The 14787-nt window shown below is 35.0% G+C and overlaps 1 pseudogene; it reads left to right on the top strand.

The window, feature by feature from the left end:
• Nucleotides 1-405: 405 nt before the first annotated feature.
• Nucleotides 406-9287, top strand: LOC118999316 (beta-casein-like; annotated as a pseudogene).
• The last annotated feature ends 5500 nt before the right edge of the window (nt 9288-14787 follow it).

Here is a 14787-nt window from a genome sequence, read left to right on the forward strand (position 1 = left end):
CAAAATATACAATGACTTAGGTTTTCTAAGCAACACAAAAGTTAAATGACTATTAGAAGTATTACCTTCCTTCATAGAGCTTCCATAATATGAATAGAAATTACATTATAGTTCAGTCTGCTGTAGCTCAATGGATTGAGTGCGGGCCTGCAAACCAGAGGATCGCAGTTCGGTTCCCAGTCAGGGCACATACCTGGGTTGCAGGCCAGTTTCCAGCAAGCGACACACGAGGGGCAACCATACATTGATGTTTCTCTCTCTCTCTCTCCTTCCCTTCCGCTCTAAAGATAAATGAATAAAATCTTTAAAAAAAGGGGTTACATTATAAAGGAAAAGAATTAATCATGTCAATATTTTATTTATTTTGAAAGGTATCTAACTGTGCTGAAGCCCTGAATGGATCTATAACATGCAGTGAACAGAAGAAAACAACACTATAAAACTGAACGGTGTGAAACACAATTGACAATTACATTTATGAACATCAATCACTAAAGAGACAGAAACTTGAAAACTACTTTTGTGAATAGGAACATATTGGGTACTTTTGAGACTGACTTTAGATTTTACTGTGGACTTTGGCTATGACCCTTCTTTTCCCTAAGTTTCAATTTCCTTTCTTTTTCTATCTTCTGTCCTTCCTTGAACCTTAGCTGATAAACACTGACTTAGTGCAAAATACCGAAGACTGAGAATCATTTTCAAAATTTTACATTGTTATCAATAATTTCCTCAAGTAATTATTCTCTAAATGTTATCCTTTGTCCTAAAACACTTCATCAAATCCCCACTATCTACAGAATGAAATTTATGTTCTTTATGAGCACAGCATGCTTTGCTCTTAATTATCTGACCCCTTTCTCTTTCTCTGTTCTCACCTCCATCCACTCCCTTTGTCATGCTTCATGACCCCATTCACTACTTGATTGATTGATTTATTTTTAATTTAATTATTGTTCAAGTGAATTTTTCTGTCATTTACTTCCATCCCACCCCAGTGCTCCCCACCTCCTTCCCATTACCCCCCCAACCCCGGCCTTAGTTTTTGTCCATGTGTCCTTTATACTTGTTCTTGTGAATCTTTACCCTTTTTCCCTGAAATTATACTCTGGTTTCTCTTCAGATTGTATAAATCTTTCACCTTTCACTACTTGATTTAGATGCAGTTACTTGTTTCTAATATCCAAGACCCTATTCTTTCTTTTTTTTCTTTAGCCTATAATTCCCCTTCTCAGGTCAAACCCTTCATTTGGCTTCATAAGCCTGCTCAGGATCACATGTTCATGTAATTCCTCTTTGCCTCTCTTCCATCAGCTGAAATAAACTAGATATTTCATTTGTGCCTATTGCACATTTTTATAGCTTCATTAAACTCTATTTTACATTTCATAATAAGTAGGTTTCATGTTAGTTAATCCTAAAGGCTTTTTATCTCTTTAGGTACAAGAATTTTGCATTTTTGTTTACTGTTGCATTATTGGCAACTAGTAAAATGTCTGAAAAACATAGATGTTTAATATGGAATACATTTCACTATCTTAACAATCTCCTAGTCCACCTATCTTCAATATACAGTACTGCATGTGTGATTATTCTTTATATCTAGTCATTATTCAGAAAGTCTCTTCTTTTTTATGCTCCAGTTCCCATCTGGTAAAAGAAGTTCTAATGTGTATTTAATATTGCTCACTCTTATTAGGCCTGTTTTTTTGCCTTTTTTCTTATCTCTATTTATTCAAGCCCTTCTGGGGGTTTGACTTTACTACTCAACTGCTGCCACCTCCTCTTCTCTTGAACAACCAGCACTTTATGATTAGTCATGTAGCACAAACACATTCTATTCCCTGTCCCCACCTTAATAATTTTCTTGATCTACTGGTATTATCCTACAACCATCTTGCCATAAATCTACTTAGGTAACAAAAACAAGCTGATTTCTACTTTCATCTGGGCATTAATGCTGTGGATATTTGTATTCATTTTGACTTTCATATTAACCTAATATGTTCCTAAAGTCATACCCACTTCCCTCACTGACAGTTGAAAACTCTATCCTGTACCTAACTGGAAAAGTAGAACCATTGTTTTCATTTTTAACCTGTATTTCAAAGTATGTATTATACTTACTCATCTTCTCTCCCTTTCTTTATTCTCAGAGAAACTGGTACATTCTGTATAGGTCTATTTCTTTTGGTTGCAACTCTTATCCTATTGGATCTTCCTTTATCAATTTAATCTTTGCCCCTTTGGTATATTTCAGCCATTTCTCACCATTGGCCTCTTTCTGTTAAGCTAAGAATCTCTATCCTAAAATTACTTTCATATGATTCTGGTTGTTCCTATAGTCATAGATAACATTCCATAGGTGCCCTTAGTTTTAGTTCTAAATTATCTAAGAGTAGTGTTGCTTTTTAATGTCTAATTCCTTAGACATAACTTACTTCTTAACCACTTGGAGTGTATTTCAATGGTTACAGTGATAATGACTCCATATGTCCAAAAATCTCTCCTGTTTCCACCTTATTCCACACCTATGTAGCATTTCCTATTTCCTTTTCCTTTTGATAAGTAAGCCTAAGGAGCCATAGAAGGTTTTGACTTTAGTTATAAAATAAAACTTCTCTTAGTAATTTTTGTAACATACAGTACCTCTGTTTTTTTTAAAGAAAGCTAAGCCTATGTAATTAAGAGAATACATCACATTGACAATCACAGTACTTTTTTCCCTCTCATAGGCCTTGAGCACCATGAGGGTCCTCATTCTTACCTGCCTGGCAGCCCTTTCCTTTGCAACGGAGGTAAAAACATTTCTAAATAACTAAACAAACATGAAATATCTTCCCACAGGAAGAGAACCACATCACCAATATTTTAAATGCACAAATAATGCAGAATTTTTAAAACTTTTAAGATAATCATGTATACTCACTCCCTATTTCAATAGTGTCTTATAGGGCCACAAATCTGGGTAAAATGCTACCAGTCCCCTCAAAAAAACAAATAAGCAAATGGGTATGGGGCAAAAGAAGAAGAAACAAACACTGAAAAGAGTAATACTGCACAAGTACAATGGCATGCATGTCCAACCTAGATAAATATACCATATCCAGTGATGAAACTCATGTACCTCTTAACCCTGGGGCACTGGGCCAAATCCTATATGTGTCTGTCCAAAGACACTCAAAGGGTGAAATATCAGTCAATCATCATAATTATAAACATGTGTCATCAATAAAAGTGTTTGATGCATATTAAAATAATTCCCTCTTTGTTACCCATCCAATATGTTCTTCTTTCAGGTAGAATAAAAACGTGCCATTTGAGTAACCAAATATAAAAGACATAAAAACATTGCCTTTCAAGGCTTCAGAAGATACACAACGTTTTATATTTCTTAAATTTGTGAAGGGAATATCACTTCATGAAGAAAATAAAAAGTAAATAGGAAAGATGAGTTAGCTAAGAAAACTAAATGGAGTTCTTTTCTTTACAGAAGGAAGATCTCAGCATAACCACTGAGGTAGGATTTTTTTTTTATTCAGGGCAAAATTTTCAACTATATAAAAATAACATTCTCCAATAATCCAGTTGTGATTTTTTTCCTTTACAGACTGTAGAAAGACTTTCAAGCAGTGAGGTAAGATAATGTTCATTCTGAGACAATTTTCCGTGTTTGGATCAGTAAAACACTGTATTATCTTTCTATAGGTTTATTGTTGGGCTTTAGCCAATGCACCTAATTGTGATATATCAATTCTGATGTAAATTTCCAGTATGTACCTTTAAGAGCAGAATGAATGTCTACATTTCACTATTCAAGCACTTCCTAAACTAACTTCCTACTTAAAATTGTGTCACTGTGCCCCCAAAACCTTCTTTACATGAACTGTACAGTCTTTTTATTTGTCTTGAGTTCCCTCCATGGTGACATCTTTCACTATTTTGACATTTATTGATCACCTTCTGTGGATCAGACATTGACTAGGAGCCATGCTGTAAACTGAAAAGAGGCTGCCCATAAGGAAGAATAGTAATATGGGAGGTGGGCAGACATGCAAATGGACATATTTTTGTAATTACAGTACTTCCTCTACTGGATAAGCTGTGAGACTTAGTTGTAAATCTGCCTGTAATAGTCATGTAGATAATTATACTTGCATCACTTTTTAGGGTCTGTCATTACCTATTAAGTCCATCATGTGTATACTTTGTCTCTTCCCAAAGGTTTTCAAATCTTTAGGGAAAGTATTTATTTCTTATAGTTCATTTGAAGCCTAAACATAAAAGACTCTAAAAATGATGAAGATAATATATCTATGGTTATTATAATTTATTATTAATATATAATTCTTTTAGAATCAGATGGAGTAGTATACATTATTTGTTGTCATATGAAGGGTATATAGTGATATAGAAAATTAGCCCCAATTAAATTCTTCTTATTGTACTATGTTCATTAATTTTCTGTTCTTTTTTGACTGTAGTTATCTGCGTATCTCTGCTACAGCAGGCTTATACAAAGTGGTGAAACATACAAGTTTCAGTAATTATCCTGTGTTTTTGATGATATTATAAAGCATGGTGTCCATCTTAACTTATCATGCTTTCATTTTCTGATTTATATTGGCAAATAAAAATTGTTCATGAAAACTTAATTTTATTTTTACCTTTCTGAAGGATTTCACAGCTCAACAAGTTAAAACCCTCATGTTTAAATGTGAATATTTTCAGTTTCCTCTATTAAATTTTTATAGATGATAACAATTTTATATTATTTGTTTTTTAGCAGAAACCTAAGAAGTTTTAACATGACAAACAGCAGGAAAAAGAGGTAATTTGAACATAATAAGAATATATCTAAATTTTTTATCAAATATAATACAAAATACTCATATGTGCATGTTTACTGCAAAGTATGATAAGAAAACGGATGCAAATATAAGAAATGAAACTTTAAGTCAATGTATTTTTAGTACATGGATGCATTTTAAAATGTATAATTAATTTGCAAAGTATAGAATAAATATTAATTATTGATTTGCTCACTTTTCTAGTGGCATAATTGCACACTAGTAGATACATTTCCACATTGGGAACTAGGTTTCCCTTTTTCTCCAGATAGATAAGCTGATGAAAGAAAGAGGAAGGTAATCTGCCACAAATCCCAATTTGATTATTGATTAGCTCTGTAACTGTGGCATCAAATTTCTCTGTACTTCAGTTTTTTTCATCTGTAAACTGAAAATATTCACAGGCTACTGTGGTTGATGATATGACACAATAAATAGTCAATGATTTACATTAAAATTTTGTTTTATATTAACATTATTAACAAATACAGTTAATAAAAGGATTTCTATTGCACAGATGAGAGAATTGATGTGCAAGACAATTGAGTACACAATAGTGTAACTTTATCACACAACTATTTATTAGCAGAGCTTGCTTGAAAATATTTTTTAACAATATAAAATTATTTATTTAGTTAAATTATACATGTAATAACATATTTATCTAACTGCAATATTTCAATCTCTTGTTTGTTTGGGGCGGGTTTGTTTGGAACTGATGACAAATAATTTTCTAAATAAAAATAAATTAAAAAATTGATGTCTCTTTTAAAGACTTATGATAACTACCATCTACCAAAAGAAGTAGTGCTGGAAGTTAGCTGGTATAGAGTAAATCCTCCAATTAAATCACAGATTAAGACTTACTTTTCATTAAAACACAGAAAAGTAACCTTGAAGTAATTTCTCTAATTATTTTTAAAATAAATCTTCCATATTAAAACAATTTGGTCAATTATTATCACATTATGTTGAAAAGTCCATGCCCTCTCAATACCGAATTGTACAGCTGGCCACAACTATTGAAGACAACTTGGAAAAGGAGAAACGAGTTTGAAATCCCCAGACACTGATTTCAGTTTGATCTATGTTCACCTGTAAAGGAAATAGATTAATGAGAAATCCATCAATGAGATTTAACTCAGTCTTCATGTGACCCCAAATAACATCTTAGCCAGCAAAAATAAAAGATTTTCTTGCTTTTCTTTCAGTCAATTACGATTGTTCAAGAGTGAGGAGTTTATTTCACCATGAATGGCAATGACAGCTGAATCATGGACTCAAAGATTCTGTCTCCTTCTTTCCAGGATGAACACAAGGAGAAAACCCAGTCCCTTGTCCAGCCACAGCCTTTTGTCTATCCTTTTGCTGAGCCCATCCCTCACACTGTCCTTCTACTTGCTCAGCCTGCTATGGTGCTGCCTGTCCTTCAGTCCCAAGTGATTCAAGACCCCAATAGTAAGGCAATCATTTTTCCTAATCACCACTTGATACCATTTTATAAATCTTCAGTAGTACCATTTTTTCAAGCCAAATCCACAATCTCCCACAGCTTTCTCTGCCTCTGCATCAGCCCTTGATGCACCAGGTCCCCTAGCCTCTTTTTCAGACTCCCAGGTTTCCTACTCAGCCCCTCCTGTCCCTTTCTCAGCCCAAAGCCCTGCCTCTTTCCAAGCAAATGGTCACTTACTGGCAGAGAGATGTGCTCAACAAAGAGCCTCTGCTTGACCCTACTCAGGTGTTTTACCCTGTGACTGAACCTATTGCCACAATTTACAACTTACAACAAGTAAGTCCTAATTTTCTATCTCTACTGTTTAATTCACAATCTGTATATGATATTAGAAGTGGGAGATCCAGAATAAATGAATAATGAATGGATCCAAGATGCAAGTAGTTTAGATCAGGGATTCTCAACACTAGTTACACAGTTGAATAACCTAGAAAACTTTCCCCCTAAAATTCCAATGTCTAGTATTTAGATACAATTGTTCTGATTTACTATGTAGAAGATGCTGAGCACTGGAAAGAAATTATTTCAGAGATTCTAATTTAATCAATCTGTTGGGAAAGTAGATAAAGAAGATTGAAAAGTACTAAAAACAATTAAATTTGGTAATCTGGGTGTGAAATAAAGACATTTTATTATTTTCTACAGTTTTTAAGTTTTCCTCTATGCATCTAGTCTCCAGTGCATTAATTCACATCTTGTTTCTGATGTATGTAAATAGGAGGGTAAAAATTGAGATTCTTATTTCACTACTCAAAATTTTTAGAACTGTTCCTGACAAAAAGTGAATGGCATATAGATTTAATTTTTAAATTTTTAATTTATTTTTAGGGTTTAGAGGATTTCAAAGTTAATGTTTGTCTCTCACTTTGGTAAGTTTCGGGAGTTTGGAAATTAGACTAAATATTTTTATACTTAATATATTTTAGCATTTCATTATTTTGAATAAACACAAGATAATAAGAAAGTCCACCAACACATGAACTTATTTCTTAATTATCAATATGTCAGGAACATCTAAATAGTTATCTATTATGTAGTAAATGAAATGATATATTTTTTGTATTTGAAATCTTTTTAATTTCAATTATGTGTTACTGACACATTTATTTTTTCTTTTAAAAAAAGTTTATTTATTTAGCCCTGGCTGGTGTAGCTCATTGGATTGAGCACAGGCCTGTGAACCTGTGAACCAAAGCATTGCCGGTTTGATTCCTCGTCAGGGAACATGCACTCATGTTGCAGGCCATATCCCCAGTATGGAGTGTGCTAGAGGCAACCACATATTGCTGTTTCACTCTCTCTCTCTCTCCCTCCCTCCCTTCCCCAACTCTCTAAAAATAAATAAATAAAATCTTTAAATTTATTTATTTATTTAATTGTTGTTCAAGTACAGTTTTCTGTCTTTTAGTCCCATCTCAGCCCAGACCTCCCAGTGCTCCACACCTCCCTACCCATTTAAACCCCACTTAGTTGTTGTCCATGTGTCTTTTATACTAGTTCCTGTAAATCCTTCCCTTTTTCCCTTGAAATTCCTCACCTCACCCCTCTGGTCACTGTCAGCCTGTCATCTATTTGAGTGTCTTTGGTTATATTTTGCTTGCTTGCTTGTTTGTTTTGTTGTTTAGGTTCCTGTTAAAGGTGAGATCATATGGTATTTGTCTCTCAATGCCTAGCTTATTTCACTCAGCATAATGTTTTCCAGTTCCATCCATGCTGTTGCAAAGGGTAGGAGCTCCTTCTTTTTTTCTGCTTCATAGAATGCCATTGTATAAATGTACCAGAGTTTTTGGATTCATTAATTTCCTCCTACATCTATAATTTCTAGTTCAAAAAATACTTGTTCCATAATATACTTTGACATAAAATCTCTATATTTGTAAAGTAAATTTGTTACAAATATTTCATGAACAGCAGGTGGCAGCAGTTGAGTAATAAACCAGTATCCCCAAATAGACTTGACTGACTACAGGTAGGAAAGAAGGCAAAAACCAGACCTAATGAGTGTGAGCAATGCAATGATATACAGATCAGACCTTTTTATGGCATGGGAGTTACAGCATCAGAAAGAAGAGCCTTCCTGGGTGATGGCCAGATACAAAGAATAGTCAAACATACAGTACTGTATACTGAAGACAGGTGAACATGAAGGTTATAAGAGGCAATAGTAAATATATTCCATATTAAATGTGATTCTTGCCAGAATGTTGCCAGTTGTCAATCATGCAACAATAAATTAAAAAGGCAAAATTTGGGTCCCCAAAGAGATCAGAGCATTTAGAATAAACTAATATGAAACCTACTTGTCATCGAATATAATAAACACTTTAATAAAGCTGGCATAAGGGACAATAGGCACAGAGGAAATACCTACTATATTTTGTTGTTGAATAGTGGAGCTACAGAGAATCTTCATGAAGACATGGGTCCTGAGTAAGTTCCCGAAGCTGGATGAATGGTTTGGCTGAGTAGGGGAGAGAATTATAGGCTAAAAAGTAAGGAAGACAAGGGTCTTAGATATCAGACACAAGTAACTAAAAGAAAGTCAGGTGATGAATCAGGGCCATGAATTACAACAAAGGGAGTAGGTTTCATATTAGTTTATTCTAAAGGCTCTGATCTTATGATTTATTTCTCTCTCTATGAGAACATAGACAGAGAAAGAGGTAAGATAATGAAAAGCAAAGCATGCTGCACCCCTTGAGAATATGAATTTCATTCTGCAGAGAGTGGGGATTGGTTGAAGGGTTTTAGGACTAAATTAACACTGAAAAAATAAGTACTTCTTGAAAATCTTGATAATGATAAAAATTCATTTAAATGAGTTTCTCAGGTTTGAGCTGATATCTTTTGCAGTGAGTGATTATGAGCTAAATAAAGTTCAAGGAAGGACAGAAGATGACAGTAGTAAGAGGAAAGGAAACTGAAACCCAGAGAGGAAGAGAGACTTGCACAAAGTCCACGAGGAAGTCTAAAGCAGGCCTCAAAAGTACATAGTATGTGCCTATTCACAGACCAGTCTTCAAATGTTTTAGGGTTTTTGAAAAACATGTTACTGTTCTATCACAGTTGTCCCAATTTTCCCCATTTGCCCTCCTCCACCCAATCCATGTCCCACTCCCACTGTCAGTACCCACATTGTTGCCTGTGTCCATGGGTCGTTCATACATGTTCTTTGACTAGTCCCTTCCACTTCTTTCTTCCATTATGGCCCTTTGGCCTCCCCTCTGGCCACTGAACACATTATTCCATGTTTCCATGCATCTGGTTCTACTGTGCTCAATTGTTCGATTTGCTACCCCAGCTCTTTCATACTTCCATTTGCATGGGTTGTTTTTTCATCCCTTTACTTTTGAGCTGTGTTTATCTTCAGTTTTGTGGTGAGTCCTTTGTTGACAGCATATATGTGGGTCTTGTTTTCTTATCCATTCAGTTACCCTATGCCTTTGGATTGGAGCATTTAAGCTATTTACATATAGAGTGATTGTTGATAGGTACATATTTAGTGGTACCTTATTCTCTTAACTCTGTTCATCTGCTGCTGCTTCTCCATCCTTCTTCTGCTCCTCCTTCCTAAAGCAGGTTCTTCAATATTTCTTTGCAATGTTTGCTTGGTGGTGCCAAACTCCTTTAGCCTTTTCTTGTCTTGGAAGCTCTTTATTCCTCCTTCAATTTTAAATGACAGTCCTGCTGTATAAATTATTATCGATTATAAGTCCTTGCTTTTTATCACTTGGATATTTTTGTGAATTCCTATTGGCCTTAAATGTTTCTTTTGAGAAATCAGTTGACAGTCTTATGGGAGCTCCCTTGAAGGTAAATAACAATTTTTCTGTTTCTGTTTCTGAGAATATCTGTTCAGCTTGAACCTTTGCTATTTTAATTATGTTGTGTCTTGGTGTGGGACTTTTGGGTTCATCTTGTCTGAGATTCTCTGTGCTTTTTGTATTTGTGTGTCTTTTTGCTTCACCAGGTTAGGGAAGTTTTCAGTCATTATTTCTTCATATAGGTTCTGGATTTCTTTTTTCTCTCTTCTCATTTTAATACCCTTAGGATGTAGATATTTTATGCTTCATGACATCTCAAAGGTCCCTTAAACTTATTTTTTTATTCTTTTTTCTTCTTGCTGCTATGACTGGGTATTTGTTTTTAACCCTATCTTGCAAATCACTGATTGAATCATCTGCTTGATCCAACTTACTATTTATTCTTTCCAGTGGATTCTTTATTTTGTTTATTCGTATTCTTCATTTCTGACTCCTACATATTTATGGTCTCCACTTTTTTCATGCTGTGAAGCATCCTTATAACCATTAGTTTGACCTCTGTGTCTGCTAAATAGCTTGCCTATACTTCTTTTGCTCTTTTTCAGGAGATTTCTCCTGTTCTTTAATGTGGGGTCTGTTTCTTTCTCTTCCACATTAGCTGCCTTTTCATGTTTGTTTTATGTACAAGGTAGATCTACTCTGACTTTCAGTTTTGTAGGGTGTACTTACGATGTAGGTGTCCTGTGGGTTTATTGGTGTAGTCATCTTAATGACCTGAGCTTGGTTAAGCAAGAATGTTTCTTCTGTGGGCTATGTGGGCTCTCCTGTCATAATACAGTGTTGATGGTTATTGGCTTGTTCACTCCTGGTGTTAACCCTCAGGCTAGCTGGCTGTGAGGATCTACCCCAACCACAGTGGGCAAACTGCTGGGCAGGTACTTACCACACAAAGCAGAATTCACCTGTGCAAGTTTAATGCCTGCAGAAATCTCCCTTTGATATTCTGCTTGTGAAGCTTATTAAATTCTGCTCTAATGTTGTTCAAAGCTGGCCACTGGTTGTGTTGTTTCTGGACTTGTTGGTAGGGAATCTGGCTCAGGCTAATGTAAAACACTATTTGAGACTACGTCTTGGAAACATTTTTAGAGCTACAAGCAATCCATAGTTCGTGGCTGATTCTTCTGGGCCTGGGTGTTTGCACTAAGTTTGGCTTTTACCAGTACTGGGACCAAGGGAAGATCATTAAGGTCATAAGGCATCCCAAGTTCTGCTTCCACCTATTTCTACCTGCTGGCTGCCTTTTATCTCATACAGTCAGTGTATGAGACTCTGGTTTCATACTTGAGTTGCATGAGGTAGGTTCACAATGAGTCATCAGGTAGGGACTAGTTGTATTCACCAGATTGATACAGGTTCAAATTCAGTGCCAGTGGTGGTTTGGAGGCCACTCAGCAAATGTCCCCTGGTATACTAAGTCTAGCTGCCATATACTGGGTGCTTGCAATCTTTGCATTAGTCCGTGGTCTCAGTGGGGGGATCAGGCTGAGGTTAGCAGAGTTCAAAGTTTCAGGATCATGATTTCTAAAGATGTTCTGTCACTGTATTTTGGTTTTAATTTTCTGCATCCCCTTGAGTTAATTTGTCCCTTTGTAAATTTTAAAGACTGTTGTTGAAGTACAGTTGTATCCATTTTGCCCCCACCATTCTCCCCACCCCAGCCATCTCCTCTCCCAGTTCTTGATCCAGCCCTTCTTGGTTTTGTTCATGTGTCCACTAGAATGTGCTTTCTAATGAAGATTATGATAAAACATATAAAAATAACAAATTTATATATGAACATTTCTTGTTTTAACATTTTTAAAGATTTTATTTATTTATTTTTATACAAAGGGAAAAGGAGTGAGAAAGAGAGGGAGAGAAACATTAATGTGTGGTTGCCTCTTCCATCTACCTGGCTGGGGATCCGGTCAACAACACAGGCATGTGCCCTGAGTAGTAATAAAACTGGTGACCCTTTGGTTCACAGCCCATGTTAAATCCATTGAGCTATACCAACCAAGGCTATATTTGAATATTTCTATCTGCAATGTAATTTATATACCTTCTCATCTAATCTAGTCCTACCTTACTTTATCTATTCTACATAAGAAAATTATAGTTTAAGGAGCTTAAGCAATCTCCAAGATTACTGTAAAATTTGTGCATGAACATTAACCTTCCTTTCTGATATTTCATATTTTTGGCTTGCATAATTCACTAATGTCTGGAATTTATTCTTTCTTCTGCTCTTCTTTCCTTTCTCTGAGATTTTCAGGACTTCTCTGTTCTTCTCCCACATTACTTTGTTGTTATCAAAGGGTTCTGTCCTTTGCCTGCTTCTCTTCTGACTCTACAAGAACACAACACAAACTGGTTTTTTAGTTAAATAAATAAATGTCATGGATTATGTCATATACTGTGGAGCACACATTCATTGTAGGAGGAATGAAAAAAGGAAGAGCAGAAAAGGAAGGAGAAAATGGAGAAAAAGGAGAAAGAAAAATAACAGGGAAGAAGAGGAGATATGGAATCCAGCATAAATATCATCATAGATACTCATTCAGAGACTGCTTAGTCATGCCACCAATTTAAAACCACATTTGTGTTGTGCCAGTCACTCTGTATTGATTGTTCTCTTGAATGAAAGACCCTGGCATTTTCATAGAGTGTGGTGTCTAGTTATAGCAAATATGATACCTGTATTACTTAATTATACAATAACAGCACAAGTTCTGGTCCATCAATATTCTTAGTTGACCTATTCCTGGAGGATAAAACCAGGAAAAACACACAAAGGTACTCCTGCATTTAGAGTCCACTCTTCTTGATTCCTTCTGTCACATATAATCCCCACACTTCCTGACATTTTGAAGGATAAAATGATGTGTGGAAGAATGCCTATACTTTTGTGTCCCTACCTGAATTATGAATAAGTTCAATTAAATGTAAGTTTAATTTCTTTATCTTCTCATTTGTCTATTTTTATTACCTTGGCAGGCTTTTCTTTTATTTTCTTTTATGATGACGCTGCTTGGTAGTGCCTTTGAACCATTAGTTCACATATTGTTCAGTAGGCTGTGAATACCATCGACCTATAAGAATACTGACTTTTAACATGGCTTGAGAGAAATCACCCAAGAAGTAAATGAATGAAGAAAGAAGGTGCAGTAACTAAATGAGGAAGAGAGGAATCAAGAGTAAGGAAAGAAGAAATCCATTTGACATTTTTAAGATGCTTAAAGCAGGATTAACCTTTGAAATATCAAACCTATGTCAATACTTATTGAACCATGTATAACTTTTTCCACTACAAATATACTACAGATTAGATTTGTTTTACATTGAGAATCAACTATATATCTAAAAAGCATGAAAATTAATTTAAAAAATCAGAATGATTAAATTGAATAGGACTTTATTAGCCCTAGTAAAACATTTATAATGTTTTGTTTTCCATTCAGAGAATAACAATAATTTCCAATGCATTAATCCAAACATAGTGTCGAAGATAAACTTAATAAGTATTTTCTTAAAACATCTAATACAAAATTATAGCTTAAGTTCTATTTATAGGGCCAGGCCTAGGGGTACATAAAATAATTATGAGTTAATTATGTGGTTTTTGAAAATTTATGCTCAACAAAGAATCACCTGGAGAGAGTCATAACATTAGATTCCAGCTTCACCTCCTAAATTCTGACACAAAAGCCTGGAAAAAGAGCCTGTGAACTTCCATTTCCAACAAGATGTCTGATGATGCTCACTCTGATGGTCACATGTACTACATTTTGAGTAACAATGGAGAAGGACATCAAATATACCTAAACTTTAAAAGTGATATTTGGGGGGTATATTTAGTTTTGAGTATATTAAAAATATCTAGCCAGTAGCAAAGAGGTGAATTTTATATAAATTTGCCTAAGGACTAAGTGAACACTAATTGTTCCTCCTATTTACTTAACATGTGGCTCCAGGGAGGAACACGAACCTCTAAAGACTCAAAGGAACTAAGATTGATACCCAAACATATACATCAAGTTCGTATGTGACACATAGAATACTGAGCTTCTGTGGTCATTGGACTTTAAAAATAAGAATTTTTATTGTATTCTAATGGAGTAGTGTATTTTGTTAAACAATTGAATATTTTAAAACTTCAAATACAGCTCTGGCTTATGTGGTGCCTCAGTGGATTGAATGCCAGCCTGTAAACCAAAGGGTTGCTGGTTCAATTCCCTGTCAGGGCACATGTCTGGGTTTTAGGCCAGGTCTCCGGGAGGGGTCATGTGAGAGGCAACTACATATTTATATTTTTCTCCCTCTCTTTCTCCTTCCATTTCCGTCTCTCTAAAAATGAATAAATAAAATCTTTAAAAACATTTAAAATACACTAAATTCAATACAAAATATACATTGTAATAATTTTAGGAGGCACATTTGAATTAAATGGCTGCAGTTTCATTATGCCACTTGTCACCCTGTATTAGAGGCCCCGGGAAAATTTTAATAAGATGGCATCATTTGGGGCATAGAGTTTTTCCACCTTGGGCATGAATTTGTTGAAATAGGGCAGATGGTATTCTACAGAAACACTTCTACCATTCAAGTCATCTCTATGCTT

The sequence above is a fragment of the Sturnira hondurensis genome, unplaced genomic scaffold (genome assembly GCF_014824575.4).
Source record: "Sturnira hondurensis isolate 20B ecotype Veracruz unplaced genomic scaffold, ASM1482457v3 Scaffold0014814, whole genome shotgun sequence".
Taxonomy (NCBI): domain Eukaryota; kingdom Metazoa; phylum Chordata; class Mammalia; order Chiroptera; family Phyllostomidae; genus Sturnira; species Sturnira hondurensis.